The sequence below is a fragment of the Ictidomys tridecemlineatus genome, chromosome 1 (genome assembly GCF_052094955.1).
Source record: "Ictidomys tridecemlineatus isolate mIctTri1 chromosome 1, mIctTri1.hap1, whole genome shotgun sequence".
In the NCBI taxonomy this organism is placed as follows: domain Eukaryota; kingdom Metazoa; phylum Chordata; class Mammalia; order Rodentia; family Sciuridae; genus Ictidomys; species Ictidomys tridecemlineatus.
Genome location: NC_135477.1, coordinates 47523714 through 47542988, shown reverse-complemented (window position 1 = coordinate 47542988; position 19275 = coordinate 47523714).

The following is a 19275-nucleotide window of genomic DNA, read 5'->3' as shown; positions in this document are numbered from 1 at the left end:
ATCTGACATGGCCTAAAAACAGACTCCTGGGCTGTACACTGGGGCCTCAAAGTCTGTATTTTAACAAACTCCCAGGAGAGTCTGACAATCACTCAAGGTTGATAATAATTGTTTGAGATGTGACTCAAGAGTCAAGGAGCTGCTAGGCATGGTGGCACACACCTGTACTCCCAGCTACTGGGGGGTTGGAGGCAGGAAGATCCAAAGTTCAAGGGCAGCCTGGACAAATTAATAAGACCCCTTCTGGGGAAAAAAAAAAGGACTGGGGATGGAGCTCTGTGGTAGAGCATCCCTAGGTTCAATCCCCAATACTGAAATATATATGTATAATATACATATATTTTATACACACACACACACATATGCACAGAGAAAGCAAGTGTGTGTGTGTGAGAGAGAGAGAAGGAACAGTTGAGAAGGATAGTTAAGAGTGCTCAGTCTAAATGCTTTCCATTCTTCTCATTGAGGAAGGTCTGGCTTTCCAAAATTCAAGTGCAGGCCCTGAAGGAGAAGGGCTGGGCCACCTTGGTCTGAGCCTCCTTAGTGTTTATCCTTGTAGCCTCAGTGTCTGAAGTGTAGAAAGTGCTTGGGAAATATGTGTTGAACAAAGGAATGGTTTCATGAGGGGTAAATGAAGGCCAAAGGCCTGTGAGGCCTTGCTAGGGAACTCAGCCAGAGCTGCTGAAGCAGGACCGGAGTCTCTGGCTGATCCAGAGGCAGGTGCAGGGGTGAAAAGCCCAGAATAGGATGAACCCTGCTTCTTCCAGCCAGTGGTTGGTCAGGCCTGAACTTGACTCTGAGACCTGTCTGCTGGTGTTTCCAGGTGGGAAGGGAGAAATTATTTCAAGGGGTGGCTGAAGCTTCTATTGCAGGAACCAACACAGACCCCCCCACCCCAACTCCTAAGTTCATGGTCACAGCTTTAATTGCTGCAGGCCCATGGGGGCCTTAATTCCAAGAGGCCTGAAACTTAGCCCCTCCAGGTTCCCACTCTTCTCCTAGTGAAGTGAGTAGAAGCTGGGCACTGTGTACCTCAATGTGGTGGTTTAGGCCCTGGCTTAGGCCCTTCTGAACCCTGCCTGCCACTAAAGGAGGATTGGGAAGAGGCAATTTTAGGGAGATGCTGAAGTCACTTCTATTCTGAAACCTCCGCCTGTCTCTTTTGATCACTGAAGTTGACCTCACCCTGGGTGAGGCCAGTCCTCCTTCATTATACTGCGGAGAGAGCCATACCCGGCCCCACCTCTGTGCTGAAAGCCTCGGCTGGATTTCCAGACAGAGGAGGAAGTGGTGCGGTCTACCCAGAGCAACTTGGCACGCAGAGGGAGCTCTGGGATCTATTATCCTCCGTCGTGCCGATTTGATGGGGGGAGAGAACAAAGCATGGAGCCGTCCAGAAACCACAGACCTGTAATCTTTCCAAATCCTAAAGGCGGCTTGTGTGCATCCCTCTCTGCATGGCTCCCAAATCTCTAATTCTCAGAGAGGCCAAGAGAGTCTGTTTTCCAGATCACAGCCAGAATGGAAGGGGAAGACAAATCTGTTCTGTTTGGTTTCCATAGATTCGACCCAGAGATTAACTGCCAAGGTCTTTGTGACACATACAATATCAATCACAGGCTAAAATGTCATAATGAGAGCTGGGCAAGATGTCAAGAGAGGCCTCCGGGTTCCTGTTGCAGCTTCATGTTTAAAGATTTGGTCCTGGGAAATCAAATGCTAACTCTGAGGTCTGCTTGACCTATGTGAGCATCTTCCTCGAGGGTAGGCAACTTGTCCCCTTCATGGAGGGGCCAGGCAGATAACATAGCTGAGGGAAGTGTTTAGATGTTTAAAAAAAAAACACAAGCAATAACTTGATTATTGACCCTAAGCTAGAGACGTTAGGGAGTGGTAGAGACTGTGGTACAATTAAGAATAAATGTCCCCTCTGATGGTGGCAGCAGCTTGTCCTTCCATGTAGGAATACAAGCCCAGATTTTCTGATTTTATGCAAAGCCAGAAAGTCAGATTTTTGCAAGGAATCTATTAATTTCTAAGCGTAGGCAGGCATAGCAGATGATCTTCTTGCTGTGTCAGATGACTGAGCATTAGTGGACAGTTTCCTTACATACAAGTGGCTTTCGACCTCAAGCAGCTGTGTTTCCCTGCTGGAAGGTATTTTTTGGTCTTTAAGTTGGTCAGGAGGAGCAGAGTTAACACTCCAGAAGTTGTCATGAACAAGGGGCAGGAGTTGGTAGATAAACACTCCAGCTTCCCCAACCCTGAGTGGACCAGTTTTAAAGTTTTCCCCACACATTCTCCCCGGAGGCCTTTCTGTGTGCTAGAGCCCGTAGTTACCCAGAGAGGTGACCTTCTCACTTACATCCTTCCTCCTCTTGGGATACCCACGCCCCACCCACACTTCCTGGAGCACCCTGCAGATAAACAGTTTGCACCCAGATCCTGGTCTTGGGGTCTCCTTTTGAGGGAATCTAAGATAGGGCTAATTAAAAAAAAATGTAAGGATATGGTGTGTGCCTATATGAAAACTTTATGTTAGATCCTATAAATATACATAATTCTTACTTGTTAACTAAGGGTAAAAATTTAAAGAAGAAAAAAAGAAATATATTGTGATAGCAGAGAGTGTAAGAGGCTGAGCAGTACTCAGACCACTAAAGCCTGAGTGTCGTTTCCTTCCGTGAAGCAGCAGCCTTGCTTTGGAGAGCTATTTCCAGGAATTTTTGATGGCACAGCTTGTATTTAGTTAAAGGTTTCCTTTGCCCAAGGAGGAAATATTTTGATTTGCATTCAAAACAATAATTTTGATACCAAACATAAACCCCAAACCAAAATTTTATATCATTTTCTTGTTTCTTAAACTAGAAAAACAAATAAACAAACAAAGCATCAAAATGTTAATATTATGGATGAGTGGTGGGTTCTTTTTTTTTCCTGTTTTCTATTTTGGGTTTCTTTCAGAAAATAATCATATTTTACAATAAACAACCATGTCTGTATTTCTTAACTGTGCTAGCCCAACAGAATAGTCTGGGTTCCTCCTTTATTTCTTGCTGCGGTGACAGGGCCTGCTCCATTCTCTTGACTCCTGTAATCACCGAGGACACTTGGATTTACCCATGTCATTCCCCCTGAGTATCGGTTTCTTTGATAAATGGAAGGGTAAAGATGCCTTTTAAAACAAAACACAAAAAAAATCCCAACCTGTACTATTCGGTTTTCTAAGGTGGAAGATGGGAGAAGTACAGTGGAGAGATGCATAATTCATTTCAGTGGGAAAATTAAATTTCTGAGTGGAGCCCTTGAGTCTGCAGAGACTGGACAGGAAGCCGTGCTTAGGAAAGAGCTTGTAAAGAAAGTCTGTCATTTTTAAGACCCACAGTACAGGCCTCTTACTTAACAAAAACACCGTTTGAGGGTCCCTCTGACAGGAGACCTAGGAAATAGTACAGAGAACAAATTGCTCTATGTAGTAAAACAAGGGTTTTTGAGTTTTCTAGAATATTCCAGAAGGGATATGAGAGGGCCCTTTGATGGGTGAGGGTTTGGGACCAGAGACGGCATAAAGAGATTCCAGGAGATAAACCTCCAGCAGCTAGTGTAGCAGGGAATCCCAAAGTCAACGTGGTGATGCCCTCTGGCTGCATCAGCCCTCTTGCTGTTACCCTAAACCTTCTGCAAAACTGTTAAACACAGCAGCCATGTTTGTGGTGGTTCTGAGAAATAAAAGAAAAAGTCTTGTACCAGTGAAGAGAAGAGACCAGAAGTTTATGAAACAACATATACAGTATGTTCCCATTATTATACAAAAATACATGTCCAAAAAGTTAACACTGGCTATATGCTTGTTTGAGGCCAATAAAATTGTGATTATTATTCTGTTTTTTTAAACACATTTTTTTAGTTGTAGATGGACAATATCCCCGTTTCATTTAGTCGTTTTTTTATGTGGTACTCAGGATGGAACCCAGTGCCTCATACATGCAAGTCAAGTGCTCAACCACTCAGCTACAACCCCAGCCCTTGTTTTCTTCTTTTTAAGTAACCATCTTTTCTAAATTTTCTGTGGTAAACATGTATTAGTTGAGCACATAGAGGGATAAAAACAAAAGTTCTATTTTAGAATTATTCTATATGTAGAAGATGTTCACCCTAAACCTGTGGGCCAAGGCCGAAGAAGGCAGCCCTTGGGACAAGGCCTGGACAATGTTCCTCACTCCTCTCTTGAGGCTCCAGTTGCCTTCCTGTAAAGTGGGAAACTCAGAAGGCAGGTCTTGTCCTAGAGGTCTCTGAGGACAGGATCCAGGCCTCAGTTGTGTTAGGAGGGCAGTCTAGGCCCTCGTATTTCCTGGGAATCCAGGGGAAGTCCAGGCTGTGTGGGTCCTGAAACTCATATGATTTCTTTAAGAAAAAGAAAACAGGTATAGGGCCTCAGAAGAGACTGTTGCAAGTGTGGGGTTCTGAGGCTAAATCCCTCTGGAAACTTCTTTCCTTTTGATTTCAGATGCGGAGGGCAGTACCCCTCTCCACCCCCACCCTTTGATGTCAGAGCCAGCGACTTGGACTTCCCCTTAGCCTAGTGTTTGTTTAGATTAAATCAGCCAGCATCTGGGGAACTCTATGGGGGTCATGGTGGGGATGGGAAGCACCATCAGTTCCTCCTTGACTTGATTTCACAAGTTAGACCCTCACCTTCCTCCAAATCTTTGCTCACGTGTCCCTGTGCTCAAGGCTGGGCCAGGCCAGTGTGAGAAGGGATTCAGGCAGAGGTGAGACAGGCTGGACCAGAGAGGTCTTTTCCTTCTAGAGACTTTTGGCCTAGTAGACCAGTCTATAATCTAATTTTTGGAAAAAAAAAATTGCCTTCCCTCCTAAGGTATTCTGTTATGTTCACATGTGTGTTGCTAATGCATTGGGGTTGTGGGGAAACAGTCTGCATTGAAACGTGTGTACACCACACATCTTCCACAACACCACCCAAGTCGGGCTTGGAATGTGCTTTTAAAGAAGGGGGAGAGTAAAAGCGTTATTGTGGTTGGGTAAATGACTGTTAGTAGAGTATTACCTACTGCTGGAGTGTGGAGGGGGATGGAATTTGGCAGCAGTATCCATACATAAATATATACATATTTTTAATTTGCTACAAGTCAGTACTTGTCTTTATTCATTTAAAATCTACCCAAATGATCCCAACTAGAAAATAAAAGTTGGTGGGTTTTTTAAAAATTAAAACTTGGATATGAAAACCCAGGAATTTTTTTGTTGCCTATAATTTAATTCTTAATGTATCAGACATAATCCAAGTTTAACAGATTTTTTTTTCCCCTTTTGGATTCTGGCAAGTATGTTAACAGGAGGCAATTATGTGAATTAATATAAAATCCTTTTATTAAAAAAACAGAAAAGCCTTCTTTTAAAAGGAAATTTAATATTCTTTCTACGATGGCGTTGATGTCATGAACTTGTTTGATTAACTCTTCAAATGGTTTCAAAGCGCTTGGGGGTGGTAATTTATGAACTCCTAATTGATTTACCCAATCTTGGTTTGGCAGAGATGGGCCTCCCGGAAATGAGAGGAGGCCAGAGCCTCATACTTGCTTTCCTTCTCAGACAGGGGAGTGGACTGGGATGGACATGTGTGCTATGGAGAAGGAGCTCCAATGAGGGAAACAAGGGCCTTGATGTCTGACCAGGCCAGTTGTGGTTCCTGACTCCTGAGCAGCTGGGCCTTGGCTTCCTCTGGAGATTCTGGAAACACCGCCGGCCGCTCACAGCACAGGGACTCTTTAAGAACCATTTCCCACTGAGTGTCATCTCAGAACAAGCCTTCTTTGGGGAAGGGCATGGGGTTTCCTACAGTGTGAGAGTGTGGCCTTCACCATGGGCCTCTCTTCCTCCTGTTCTAGGTCTCTCTTCCTCACTAAGCCTGTCTTTGGGTGCCATAAAGTTCAGGCTGCTTCTTTTTTGTTTGTTTTAATATATTTTTTTAAACTGTAGATGGACACAATACTTTTATTTTATGTGGTGCTGAAGATTCAACCCAGTGCCTTAGACGTGTGAGGCCAGTGCTCTACCACTGAGCTACAGCCCAGCCCCTCAGGCTGCTTCTTGCTGCTATAGAGGCTTGTAGAGAAATTGAAGCTCTGGCCAGACACAGGGAAATGATCACACAGGTGGTTATTTCTGTTGTGTGCCAGTGATGATGTACTCTCTAAACCTCCTTTTTTAAAAAAATATTTATTTATTGTTTTAGTTTTCGGCAGACATAACATCTTTGTTTGTTTGTATGTGGTGCTGAGGATCGAACCCGGGCCGCAAGCATGCCAGGCGAGCGCGATACCGCTTGAGCCACATCCCCAGCTCCTCTCTAAACCTCCTTGATGGGGAATTACGATCCCCACATTACAAATGAGAAAATGAATGAGGGTCAGAGAGGCTAAGAAGCACTAGACCAAGCTAGTAAGAGGGTGCAATGGATTCTCAGTCCAAGCAGCCTAGCACCCAACCTGGGTCAACAGATTATTCACTATTCCTGATCACAGGGCGTGAGTTCCAGAGAGTGAGCCTGGGCCTTTCAATTTTGCATGCTCCCCTCCCCCATGCAGAGTGCAGAGTGGCATGAAGTCATGAAAAGAGCTCTCACTGACCCTGTAGCCTCACATACTGGGCTTTAGCTTCCTCGGGTGTTCAATCCATCTCACTGGTTGTTGGAGTAAATGAGATAATCTAACTCTTGAAGCATCAACGTGGGCTCAGAATGTTTCATGGAGCAGGATCATGGAGGCAGCAAGGAGGTCAGTAGAGCTGTGCTTTGAGTCCAATAAAGGGAAGGACGAATGGAGCCATTTGGCCAGGGCAGAGGGTCTCTGTATGGAAGTTGTGGCAGAGGAGATGGGACATAAATGAGCCTGAACATCCTCTTGTGGGTGATGGGTCTTATTCACTCCTGTGTGAAGTGCAAGGAAGGGTTTTAGGAGTAAGGGAAAAGACTCTCTCTGGCTAGTTAATATCTAATGGCCATTTTAGGCTGCTATGAGTCATTATTTCCTCTTTACTGTGGAAGAGAAGAGCCCAGAACCATCAAGGGTCACCAGAAGCAGAAATTCAAATACCGTCAACTCTGTAGTCAGGCTGAGGAGGACAAACAGAGCTTTGATCCCTGGCCCCGGCCCTCAGTGCAGCTGTTCCCAAGCCCAGGCCTCCCTGGGGGAGGGGCCAGGTTGGAACAGCAAAGTGAGATGCCCCTAATGCCTCTCACCCTGTCAAGGGGCTCCAGGCCTCAGTGTTGACACCGTCAGACTCTAAGACACACTGGATTCCAGGCCCTAACACCATCCAGGCTGTATGACCTGGAGCAAACCACTTAATTCTTTGTGCCTCCATTTTCTGATCTGAAAATGAGGTCAGTGACGACCATCTGTCATAGAAGAAAGGAATTAATACTTAACAAGGAGAACCCTTAGAGCCATGCTGGGCACATGGGTAGCACCAGGAAACATTGCCAGTTCACAAGCACTGCAGTGTCTGGGAAGGCCAGCCATGGCTCCATGGACGGTGGAGGGCAGCTTGCCCCCTTCCCAGCTGGACCCCTCTGGGCCTCACTAGGGTTACCAGGAAATGCTAATAGCCCAGCCTCCAACTTCCAGCCTCCCTTATGCTTCTTATCTAGCCTGGAATTGACAACAGGCACAGGAAAATCACCTTCAGTCAGGATCCCAATTCCTCTTCAACCCAGATGTTGCTCCAGGCTGAAATGTCCCAGTTCAGGACTTCCAACTTATCAGTGGCTGAGGACCCATGCCTTCCCATCATACTCAGCACAGATCGCTTTCGCCTCTGAAGAGGCTTCAGGACTAATTGACCTTCCCCTAACTCTCCCCCTTCCCACCCCAAGTCCAAGGCTCTTGCCTTGTAAAGGACTCAGCTGAGAAGCCCTTTAAGTGTTGCTTATAAATGTCAGAGTCCTCTGATTTATTGGTGGGGCCAAAATGATCATCTCATGATGAAAACAAGGAGGAACCATAAAGAAAATGTCAGGACAACAGAAAGAGCAAGAGCATCTATATTGGGGACCCACAGGGGCTGGTGGCCTCTCCAGACATGCTCCTCACATCCCCTCCCTTCATTCTTGGGAGTTTTCCCCCTTCAAATATTTTGAGCTTTCCTGAACAGTCAGAGCCCTGTAGTCTCAACAGTTTGGGGTTCCAGGCCTGTGAGCGACATTTGGGGCCACAGGCAGGACAAGGATACCAGAGTCTTATTGGAAAGCCCTGAGACACAGGGCTCTTCGTACCCACACACGGTACTGTCTTGATCCTGTGGCTCTGTCCCTCCATGACCCAACCCCCCCATCTCTACCAGAGCAGCATCACCCCCAGCCCCGTCCTCCCACCGAGACTGGGAAAATATTCATTAAGAGTCTGTCCAGATGATGCTTAGCATTCCTCAGAACAGACGGAGAATTCTCATCCTGGGGATTTATGTACTTCTTTGTCATTTGTGCTGCCCTACACACAGTCCAAATCACTCCAGTGCCTCTATTTGCCCTGCCACACACCCTCCCGAGATTTTTACCTCTCCACAGGCTAAACAGACAAATGTTGGAATGTGAAATACAATACAATGATGACCAGTACTTTAGAAAGAGCCTCCTGAGCTTTGACCCATCCCGTTACCCTTTAGAAATGGCCATCGAACTGAAAATAGATTTAGAAGGAAGAAGATGGAGAAAATTCCATTGTGTCTCTGGAAAATGCTGGGGTAGCAAGAAGTCTTTCATACTGAAAGATGTCAGCTGTTCTCTACAGCTCTAGAGCAGAGGAAAGAGGGCTTCCAGTCCTCACTCCCAAGCCTCCAAAGAACACTTGGATGAACCCAAGAGGTGCCAGCCTCCCCACCCAAGGGCCTTACCTGTGTGCGCTGGGCCTGGCTGGGTCAAGAGGTACTGGGGCGCGTGGCAGCCACACACCCGGCCACCCTGACTGGAATCAGAGGGCCTATTTTTAGGGTCAGATCTGCTGACGCTGACCTTGTTTGCTATCCAATCTGAGAGGAGACCTGCAGCATTTGCTTGCAAAATGATTCGCCAGTGTGACCTGAAACCTTTGACTTAGGAAGTCCTGTACCTGGAGCTCATATGCTGTTCCCAGTATAGTCACAGATATAGGACATATGGCCACCAGGGCAGAGACAGGAATTTCCCAGCTTTGTTTTCTTGGGATGGACAAGGCCAGGTGTCTGGGGGCCAGAATGTCCTAAAATGGCTGGTACAGGGGAGGTTTGTCTGCTGGCACATAACTCATGGCACAGCTGGGAGCATCCAGCATGGAAAAGAACTCTCTGTTCTAGTCTTTTCTGAGAGTATGTAGAGCCATTGCTGAGGGATTGATGGAATGGACGCCATACCATGCAGAGTGATATGACATTCTGAGAAAGACTCTTAGCTTGGTGATAGTTTGCATTATGCTACTTCCTCTGAGTCTCCCCACCAGGTTCCCAACCCTTCTAGGCTTCAGTGAGGATAAGGATCATAATGCCATCCTCTTTTGTTGTTATGAGAATTGAATGAAAGAGGACTGGAGATATAGCTCAGTTGGTAGAGAGCTTGCCTCAAATGCACAAGGCCCTGGGTTCAATTCCTAGCACCACAAAACAAAACAAAACCCCATAATAATAATAATAATAATAATAATAATAATAATAATAATAAAAATGAGATAAAGATTCGAAAGTAGTTAGAACAGTGCCTGATACATGGTAAGCATTTAAAAAAAAATGCTATACCGAAAATATTCCCAATTTAACATTCCCAAGTCATTTGCAAATCTCTCTTGTTTTTTCCTCTTCCTCTTTTGGGGAGGGTGGGTACTGAGGATTGAATCTAGTAGTACTCTACCACTGAGCTATATCCTATATCCCCAACCCTCTTAAACATTATTTTCTTTTGACAAGGTCTTGCTAAATTGCCCAAGCTGGACTTGAACTTGCGGTCCTCTTGCCTTAGCATTTTAAGTAGCTGGACTTACAGATGTGGCAAGTTTCTCTTCTTGGCTGTTCCTTTTTCAGTCTCCAGCCTCATTGACTCCTTATGGACTCTTTTTATTTTATTTTATTTTTATTTATTTATTTATTTATTTGAAAAAACTTTTTCAAGAAAAGATTTATTTAGCTTACACTTTTAGAGCTTCAAGGTTATGGCACTGGCATTGACCCAGTACTGGTGATGGTGATTCTTACTGGTAGAATTCCAAGGCAGCACATAGCATCATACAGCAAGAGACAGGGAGCATGTGTGTCTGTGTCTGTGTCCCAAGCCCTTCTTCTTCTTCTTCTTTTTAAATATTTTTAGTTGTAGGGCTGGGGGTGTAGCTCAGTTGGTAGAGCACTTGTGAGGCACTGGGTTCAATCCTTAGTACCACATAAAATAAAATAAAAATAAAGGTATTGGTAGGGAGGGGGAGCATGGGAGGAATAGACAAACTCTAGATAGGGCAGGGAGTGGGAGGGGGTTAGCAATGATGGTGGAATGTGATGGACATCATTATCCAAAGTACATGTATGAAGACAGGAATGGTGTGAATATATTTTGTATCAACTAGAGATATGAAAAATTGTGCTCTGTATGTGTAATAAGAATTTTACTGTGTTCTCCTGTCATATATAAATTAAAAATTAATTTAAAAAAGTATTGCATCCATCTACTATAAAAATATTTTTATTTTTTATTTAATTTATTTTTTTAATATTTATTTTTGGGGTGTAGATGAATACAACACAATGCCTTTATTTTTATGTGGTGCTGAGAATCGAACCCGGGTCCCGCCCGTGCTAGGCAAGCACTCTACTGCTGAGCCACAATCCCAGCCCTAAAAATATTTTTTGTATTTATTTTTTAGTTGTAGTTGGACACAATACCTTCATTTTATTTATTTATTTATATATGGTGCTGAGGATCAAACCCAGGGCCTCACATGTGCTAGGCAAGTCCTCTACTGCTAAGCCACAACCCCAGCCCCAAAAATATTTTTTTAAAATATTTTTAGTTGTAGATGGACTCAATACCTTTATTTTATTTGTTTTTATGTGGTGCTGAAGATCAAACCCAGTGCTTCACCTGTGCCGGGCAAGTGCTACCACTGAGCTACACCCTCAGCCCCTCAAGCCCTGCTTTTTAATGCTTAGGGACAGAATCCCACACATTCCCCTTTAATTTTCTAGTAAAATTAGGGCTTGCTATAGTTCCTTATAATGAATGACATGGTTTTCTATTCTTACCCATCTCCTTGTCACCTGCTTTGGGGGCATACTTTAATGTGTGAGAGATTTGGGGGTGTGTGAGGGGCACACCATTCTCCTACATCCTTCAGTTAATATGTTTTTTTATGTTGAAGTCGTTGTATTATCCTTTGCAGTTTTATTCAGCAAACCAAGACCCTCCTCACAACTTGCAGGGTTATTACTGCTATTTTTATTTATGTGATTATTTATATTACTATTATTCATTGTGAAACTTCTGGATTACTTAGCTTTTGTTAATTTCTTGGTGCAAAGAATATTTACAAGGAAAAGACATAGAATCTGAGTTTACAATGAGGTCAAAATATCAGGATCTAAATATCTCTGTGTATCTCTGCTTCAAGTGCTGGAGTCAAAACAGCAGGGTCAAAAGACTCTTCTGCAATCATCCTAAGAACTAAGGGAGTCAGACAGAGAAGCTGGAATTGACAGAGACTAGACAAAGATTTCTTTCTAGCAAGGACACTGAAAGGAAGTCTCAGCCCAAGTCAAGGGCTGAATAGACCAGAGAAGCCTTTGAAGATTTGATGTGCCAGTGGCAGAAAATGAAACATCTAAAGACATGTGAGCTAGTTAGCTAGGTGATGGACAGACGGATAGACAGACAGACAGATGAGAGGTAGTATTTCACACCATCAGGAGGATCTTCAAGTAAATAAAGTCAAGAAAAGAATTTGGGAGGTTGCTGGATTATAGCCTCCTTTAGAATAAACCCTAAATATGATTGACCAGAAAAATGATGAATCCCCTTCCTGCACCTCTCCCAAGCCTTCACACATTATGCTAAAGAGAGAATAACAAAGATGGAGAAGAGTGGAAAAGCCACATCACAGATTACAAAGAACTTCAGGAAGTCCTGGGAAGATTTTATCAGAATATAGTGGGGGTGTGTATAGGGGACATCTGGTGCGTCTTCTAATAGCCAGAGAAGTGGCCTATAAGAAACAACAGCATTCTCTGTATAAGTCTAAGTGCAGAGCTAGGGGATGGGTAGATACCCCAAAGCTGCCTCATGGGGAAACAGCCAGCATATCATCCTGCTGGAATGGGAGTGAGCCAGCAACCATCAACTGGAATCAGAGATGTGTCCAGCTGTTCCCAACTCCAAGGACATTCCCCCAGAATGTGTGCAACAGCAAGCTCCACTAGTGCAGGAAAACATGGTCCACTGTGACTTTCATGTAGCTTTTTAGGAACTTGACCTACAGCGGTGTTTGACATGGTACCACCATCCCTTCTTTGATCCATGTGATTTTCCTCCGAAAACTCCTTTTCTCTAGAGTCGGCTTTTCACCCTCTTCTTTCTCTACTTTCAGAGACTGGCAGACACTCTTCTTTGTTCAACTTCTCTGGATCAGAATCCGATTTAGCCTCAATGTCAAGGTGAGAGAAGCAGAATGTTCCATCTCCAAAGATGCTCACATCCTAATCCCTGGGACTTGTGAGTGTATTATATTACATGGCAAAGGGGAATTAAGTTGCAGATGGAATTAAGGCTACTAATCATCCAACCTCAAAATAGCGAGATTATACTGATTATCCAGATGGCCCACGTAATCAGAAAGCTGCTTAAAAGTGGAAGAGGGAGGCAGAAGAGAAGGATTATCTGATATGAGAAGAACACAACTCCCTGTTGCTGGCTTTGAAGACAGAAAAAAGGATCTCATACCAAAGGACAGCTTCTCTTCCTGGAAGAGGCCAGGAAATGGATTCTTCTCTGGAACCTCCAGAAGGAAGATTCTGCCAGCACCTTGATTTTAGGCTCATGCATAATTAATCAGCTCAGGTTGCTGTACTGACCTACCACAGACTGAGTGAAAATCTATTTCTCACAGTTCTGGAGGCTGGAAAGTTCAAAACCAAAGTTCCAATAGGGTTCACTTATGATGAGGACTCTTTCCTGGCTTACAAATGGCCACCTTCGGGGCTGGGGATGTGGCTCAAGTGGTAGCACGCTCGCCTGGCATGCATGCGGCCCAGGTTCGATCCTCAGCACCACATACAAACAAAGATGTTGTGTCCGCCAAAAACTAAAAAATAAATATTAAAAAAATTCTCTCTCTCTCTCTCTCTCTCTCTCTCTCTCTCTCTCTCTTTCTCTCTTTAAAAAAACAAACAAACAAAAAAACCCACAAATGGCCACCTTCTCCCTGTCCTCAGTGTGCAAGGAAAGCTAGTGATCCAGGTCTCTGGAGTATTTTTCTCTTCTTACAAAGTCACCAATCCTATCAGATTAGGACCCTAGTCTTAAAACCGCACTTGAACTTAATACTGTCCTAACACCCCTATCTCTAAACACAATTATGTTGGGAATTAGGGCTTTCACAGATGATTTTGGAGGGACACATTCACCTTATAGTACCCAGTGAGATCTGTACAAGACTTCTGACCTATAGAACTGTAATATAATAGACTTGTGTTATTTAAAACCACTAGGTTTGTGCTAATTTGTTATAACAGCAATAGGAGGCTAATACCTGAAGTTTACCATTCTCCACTCAAACTTTTCTGAGTCCAAAAGATCTAGAGCCTTTGGGGCCATATGTATACCTGAATGTGTTTGGTGGCTGAGTCCTGCCAGAGCCCTGAGCAGAGAGATCTCTGCCAACACAGCCTAGGGTCCAATGGCTGGAAGTCCTCTGCTGTCCTAGAGGTCACACTTTTCTCTCAAATCAAAACAAAACAAAACAAAAACAGAACCTGGCATTGTAGCCCATGCCTATATTCCCAGCTACCCAGAAACTGAGGTAGCAGAAGTACATGTTCAGGGCCAACCTGGGCAATTTATAAAGATCCCCGTCTCAAAAAACAAAGACAAACAAAACACAAAGCAAAACAAACAAACTGAGGCCCATGCTTGGCAGGCTGCCCAGAGGCCTTTCATCTCAAAGGACATTGCACCCCAGCCGAGGTCTAGGTCATTACACCCAAGTCCATTCTGCTGTGGCCTTCATGCTCTTCTCCCTCACTGGCACCCTCTGGCCTCACTCCCACTCACAAGGCCATTGTGTGGGATGGAGGGGAACAGGACAGATGGGATCACAGCACAGAGAAGGAGGCAGCTCCACAGTCAATATACAACCTCCTGTTTTTCAAAACTTGTCAGCTGAGCCCCATCCCCAGAGAATTTCCCTTCCTCTCTATCCTTGTGCCTGCCATGTTTGTGAGGCTCCTCTCTGGATGTGCTATTGCCATAGCTGCCTTTTTCAGCATCCATGGTCTCCCACCTGCCTCTCTAGTGATAATGTCAAGAGCCTCTGGATTCATCTTCCCTTAACACAAAGCAGAGGGGTCCAGCGTCCTCTGTCTCTACCTCTAGGTAGACTAAGCCCAGGGACTTCTCTTTCTCATTAAAAAAGGCCTCCAAGTCATTTTCCTATAACTTATCCAAGAGGAGAATTTTCTGACACTCCTAAAGAGGAACATCCATAGATCCTGGAAACAGAAGGCCCTATTCTGAGTTTGCATTTTTAGAGGGCCATTAGGGTCTGGCTGTCATCACTGGCAAAGCATGACCTGCATCTATGAGGTTTTGTGACAGACACCATCCAAGCCACAGAGAAGTCATATCCTTTCTCTTGTTCAATGGAGGTAGATGCTGCTTTGGAATATGAGGAGGACCTGAGCCATGGAAGCATCTTCATGCAAGACAGCTAATTCTGCTTGTCAAATCTGGACTGTAAGCCATGAGTGGTGGTGCACACTTATAATCCCAATGGCCTGGAGGCTGAGGCAGGAGGATTTCAAGGCCTCAGCAACTCAGCGAGTAAAATACAAAACAGGCTGGGGAGGATGTGGCTCAATGGTTGAGCACCTCTGGGTTCGCTACCTGGTACAAAAAGAAAGAAAAAAATAAAGCCTGGGCACTAAGCAGAATCTGGAGTGAGAGGCGGCCATTTTGTCTCATACCTCTTGGCTGTAAGATGCTCTAGAATGAGCTTGGCATTCCAACACATGTGCAATAGCTGAGAAGTCTTCTGGTATATCCAAAAATTCATAATATTCTTTCAAATATATGTCTAGGTATAGCAAGTATGACTCACAGTGCCTTTCCTTTAAATTGGCTAGTAGGTTTGTAAGTATACGTACAAACCTACTAGCTAATATACTTTCTTTTATAACAATATTTTATAGGATTTAACAAAATTTTCCAAAAAATGAGATTTTCAAGTTCATTTAGATGATTTTTATTAAAACTTTGATATCTAATATGATATATTCCCTGTTAATTTTAATGGAAACTGAATATTTTAGAAGAAAAAAAACTCTTCTGAAAATATACAGGGAAATTTTAGTGTATAATTGTTTTCATTTATTTGTATCTTGATAAAAATTCATATTTTTTTTTAAAGAGAGAGTGAGACAGGAGAGAGAGAGAGAATTTTTAATATTTATTTTTAGTTCTCGGCGGACACAACATCTTTGTTGGTATGTGGTGCTGAGGATCGAACCCGGGCTGCACGCATGCCAGGCGAGCGCGCTACCGCTTGAGCCACATCCCCAGCCCCATATTTTTTTATATATTTATTTTTTAGGTGTAGATGGACACAACACAATGCCTTTTTTTTTTTTTTTTTATATGGTGCTGAGGATTGAACTGGGTCCCGCCCGTGCTAGGCGAACGCTCTACCGCTGAGCCACCTGTGCCCAGCCCAAAAAACTCCATATTTTTAAACTTTGAATTTCAGTGAATCATTTTATTTTTGATCCTACAGAGCAGTGCTGATCAACAGAAATATAGTGCAAGCCATATGTGTAATTTAAAATTTTTTACTAGCTCCATTTAAAAGTGTAAAAATAAGCAGGTGAAATTAATTTTAATAACATATTTAACTGAATACCCCCCAAATATTACCATTTCAACATGTAATCAATATGAAAGATAATTAACACAGTATTTGGCATTTTTTTGTTTTGTTTTAGTGATGCTGGGGGTTGAACCCACAGCCTTATGCATGCAAGGCAAGTACTCTATCAACTGAGCTAAATCCTCAGCCCAGCATTATTCTTTTTTCGTACTGAATCATTGGATGAGTATCTTTTTTAAAAATACTTTTTAGATGTTGATGAACCTTTATTTTATTCATTCATCTATATGCAGTGCTGAGAATCGAATGCAGTGCCTCACGAGACATGCTAGGCAAGTGCTCCACCACTGAGCCACAATGCCAGCCCCTCTATGAGTATTTTAAACTCACAGCCATCTCAGTTTGGACCAGCCACATTTCAAGGGCTCAGTAGCCCTCATCCTGGACAGCTCAGGTCTCTATCAGTGAAAATGGGTCGCATCAGCGTGGTGAGAGGAATATGGGCTAAGGGCTTCCATTTGTCTCCCTGCCCAGGCCTGACCCACCTTCCTCCCACCGGGAGGACCCTCAGATGATCACATCCCTTCCCTTGTCCTCAGACCCTAGCACCATAAAGTCTTGGTGTGGGTGCTTCTGGAGGTTTCTGTGGCTTGCCTGGGAGTTTGCTGGCAGCTGTCCAGGCTATGTCTGTGGTAGAGCTGTCACTCTTGACTTTGATGTCTGAGTTATATAAGGACGTGGTGTTTGGACAGAAGGCCTAAGGACCCAGGATGTTTCTCTGAAATCGATACCTCTGTTTATTCCTGTCTGTCAAAACACTGGGAATGCCTGCTGCTGGTCTTTTGCTGGAGGGCTGTGAGCCCTTAGGGCCCCATGCATGTGCTGTGGGCAGGGGTCCCCCTCAGACTCCCTATCTCCCAGGGGACCAATGCCTTTCCAGTCCTGCTCCAACCTGTCAGTGATCTCAGCAAATCGGGTCAATTGTGTCTCCATTAGCACCTCTGACTACATACCGAGCTTGTTTATTTTACAGATAGACAGCTGTTTCCCCTTCACGGCCTGTTAGCACATCACAGTGACATTGATGAGGGTTGACAGGGTGATTGCCTGCATGGGGGTGGCAGGAGAGTACAGGAGTGAAGAATATGCACTCTGAGAACTCAAGGAATTGGGTTCAAATCCTGCCTTTGCTACTTAGCTCTGTGTTGAAAGTGTGTGAACTTCCCTGAGCTGTCCCCCCACCTGTTTGTTGGGAATAATAACAGGATCCAGCTGCAGGTTATCACGAGGATTAAATAATGTATGGGAAGCTCTTGGCTTGCAATAAACTGAGACATGCTAGTCATCACCATTCTTTTCCCTCTGTCCTCAACTCAGGTATTTGTCTTAGATAGATTAGCAAATCTATCTAAGACACTAGATAGATTAGCAAATCATCAAGGAGAATTAAATTAGCAGTCCACTGAGGGTTGGAATCTACTAGTGGATCCAGCAGACATTTATGAGGTGAGGTGTCCAGGCTGGGCTCTAGAGGCAGCAGGACAGGGAGGCAGGAAAGCAAGGCTTGCCCTAGGTGAACTCACTGTCTAGTGGGGAGACAGATCTCTGAGCCCATGCCAACTCTTCGGTGAGTGAGGGCTGGGATGTGAATATATAAAGGGTGAGGGCTGCTCAGAAAAGCCAATAGGCACAGAAAAGATTTTTAGGAGGAAGTGAGCTTTGGCACTGGACAAAGAATTCTAAATGAAGGTTATTACGTAATAATGTACTGGTCACTTATGAACCTGGTAGGTACTCAGCAAGCACCTGTTGTACTGAGAGAGCTATTCCAAACTGCTGTAGACATGTTAGTTCCAGGATAGGCATTAGCCAATGCAAGACAGTTTCATCATGACAGGGGCTTTGAGCCTATCCCAGTTAAATTTCAGAGGCTTTGGGCTTGGGATATATCTCAATGGTAGAGCACTTGCCTAGCATGTGCAAGGCCCTGGATTCTATCCCCTGTGCTGCAAAAAATAAAAACTAAAATAAAAAATTCTAGGGCTTTGTCTGCTATGGAGAGAAATGATAACACACAGACTAGACTAAGCTCAATTTTAGGAAGGGGTTGACTCTGATACATGGATCCTGTACTGGTCAGGAACCAACACTGAGCAGAAGTCACCAGGGATGGTTTAAACCTAAGGGTTTTACAGAGGGTGAGGGGATTTAAGGGATAGAGAAGGGCGGCAGAAGCACCCAGTAGGAAGCCGTGGAGTACAGGTGTGGCTGTGACAGAGCAATGTGGTGGAAGGAAAGTGGGCCCCTGCATGACCTTGTGGGGTTAAATTGCCCAGCCTGTCCAAACTGCCTGCCTACCTCTGTACAGTCACACAAGAAAAATGAGCAGCTGTCTGTTTAAGTCACTGTATTCTGGTGTCTCTATGAGAGCAGCCTAGCCTGAGCTCTAAGGCATTCAAAGGTCAGTGCGGCTGGAATCCGGGGAGGGAGAGAGCTAGCAGATGGGAGCTGAGAGTCCGTAGGCTACCATAAGGAATTTGGATTTTATTCTAGGGAGGCGGGTTATACAATCTGGTTTGCATTTTAAAAAGCACAGTCTGACTGGTGGGTGGAGAATGGAATACAGTGAACAAAAGTAGAGGCCTGGGAGGCCCCTGAGGAGACTATTCTGGATATGCAGGCAAGAGATGCCGGCTGCCTTGGTCTAGAGTGGGAGCAGCAGGGGTCGTGAGAAGTGGGTCAGATTGTAAAAGATTATAAAGATGATAGATTATAAAGGATCAGCTGATGAATTTGACTCTGAGGGTTTGTCTCTTCAGGAATAAATGAAATAAGACAAAGTACTTACCAGACCTTACTTAGAATGTCACTATTAACATTCTGATTCTGAGCATATGTCTGACCTTCACAAGATGCTGGTCGATTGGGTGAGGAAAGCTATCACTACTTGGGTGTCTTTGGATGTGGTCTCATAATGTCCCCAAGGCCAGTCTTGAGAGAGAGGGGTGTCAGTAAGTATGGCTTCAGACTCTGAGAGACCCTCACTGCTACAATCAGTCAGGCTCAGATCAGGTCAAAAATCCACTCATTCTACCCATTTCCGTACATCAGATAATGATCAAGCACCTAGTGTGTTCTGGGAAGTATTCTAGAAACAGAGGGGGAAATA